Source organism: Trichosurus vulpecula, chromosome 4, assembly GCF_011100635.1.
Source record: "Trichosurus vulpecula isolate mTriVul1 chromosome 4, mTriVul1.pri, whole genome shotgun sequence".
Lineage (NCBI taxonomy): Eukaryota > Metazoa > Chordata > Mammalia > Diprotodontia > Phalangeridae > Trichosurus > Trichosurus vulpecula.
The window spans coordinates 64,839,439-64,841,361 of record NC_050576.1 but is presented as its reverse complement, the minus strand read 5'-3'; positions in this window follow the sequence as shown (position 1 = coordinate 64,841,361).

Genomic DNA, 1,923 nt, shown 5'->3' with positions numbered 1-1,923 from the left:
GGAGTCATTGTCCTCTGGGGACTCAATCTGGCATTTTAATGAGCGTTAGAGAAATTTATTCTAGAGGGGATGCTACACAACCAGCAAGCATCTATTAAACACTTGCTTTGTGCCAGGCACTGTGATAGGTACTAGTGATACAAAAAAGTGCTTTGAAAATTTATCTGTCTGTCTATTCATCCATCCATCTCTCCATTCATTTCTCTGTGTGTGTGTGTGTGTGTTTGTGTGTGTGTGTGTGTGTATTTATCTATCATCTATGTAAAATTGAAGATAATCTCATAGGGCAAGCAAAATCAATGGCGGTGGTGGGGAGAATGGGGAAGGTTTCCTGCAGAATGTGGGATCTGATATGCTTTCAAGGTATGCCAGGAACTTCTAGAAGTAAAGGTGAAGGTTAAAGGGGAGAGTATTCCAGGCATGGGGGACAGCTAGTGAAAATCACAGAGTGAGAAGATGGTGTGTTTTGTGCAAGAAACAGCAACAAAGCCAATATCTCTACATTATAGAATATGTGTAAGGGGGAAGTGCAAAAAGACTATAAAGCAAGAAGGGGCAAGTTTGTGAAGGGCTTTAAAAAAATTTAAATAAAATAAATTTTTAAAAAAGTCAAGTTGACAATTTTGTATTTGATCTTGGAGGATCTTGGACCTGTAAAAAAGGACTCTAAAAAAATTCTAGAGTTACAGAACCCATGAAATAACAAAGGGAAACAAGTTTCCAGCCCAAGATGGCCTGGATGGTTGCTGGCAAGGGTCTATTGCACTGCGCTGGGAGTAGAGCACAGCCCAACATGGGCTGTGCCAGAACAGACCAGGCCAGAATAGACCTGATGGAACAGGCCTCAAGGCCCTGAATCACTGAGGTATGGCAGTTTCTAGATTTCTTGACTCACAAATGCCAAAGACAATGGAACAGTGGGAAAACTGTTGGACCTGGATGAGAGAAGAGCGGGGTCTGGTCCCAGCCCCGGGGTGGCAGAGGTGGCTGCAGCGGCAGCAGCCTCAAGAACAGCAGTGGTGGTGGCTGCTTCCAGCCCCAGGCCCACACAGTGGGGGGAATCAAGCAGCTGATCAGAGCAAGAGTGCAGATATTGCTTTGCTGGTGCTGAGACAGGATTCTCTTGCTTTGACCTGCTTGCATCTGGGTCACAGTCCTGGTTGGTGGTCCTGAGGTAAGGAGGAGCACTTATGTGGCATAGCTTGTGGTGGCTGTGGAGAGGGAGTCCTCCTGGTAGTTACACAACAGAAAGGAATGCCTGCACTCACAGACCAGAGCACAGGCCAGGAGAGGAGTATCATACCACCTTAGAATAGAAGTAGCTCTGAAAACAGCAGTACAAAACCCCTGAAGCTTGGGACAGGGCACTCTCCACTCTGGAAGCAGTCATACCCTGACAAAAAGCTCAAAAGTCAAGTAATTGGCTGGGAAAATGAGCAGAGAGCGTAAAAGGATTCAGACTATAGAATCTTATTTTGGTGACAAGGAAGATCAAAACATACAGCCAGAAGAAGTCAACAAAGTCAAAGATCCTACAAAAGCCTCCAAGAAAAATATGAATTGGTCTCAGGCCATGAAAGAGCTCAAAATCTACTCTACTCTTTGATAAACCCAAAGAATCCAGCTTCTGGGCTGAGAATTCATTATTTCAGAAAAACTGCTGGGAAACTGGAAAATGGTAGGGCAGAAACTGGGCATAGACTAATATCTTACACCATATAGCAAAATAAAGTCAAAATGGGTTCATGATTTGGGAATATAAAAAAATTTGGGAGAGCAGGGAATAGTTTACTTATCAGATTTATGGGAAAGCAAAGAATTCATGACAGAACAAGAGATAGAGAACATTACAAAACGCAAAATGGATAATTTTGATCATGCTAAACTGAAAAGTTTTTGTATAAAAAAGCCAATGCAACAAAG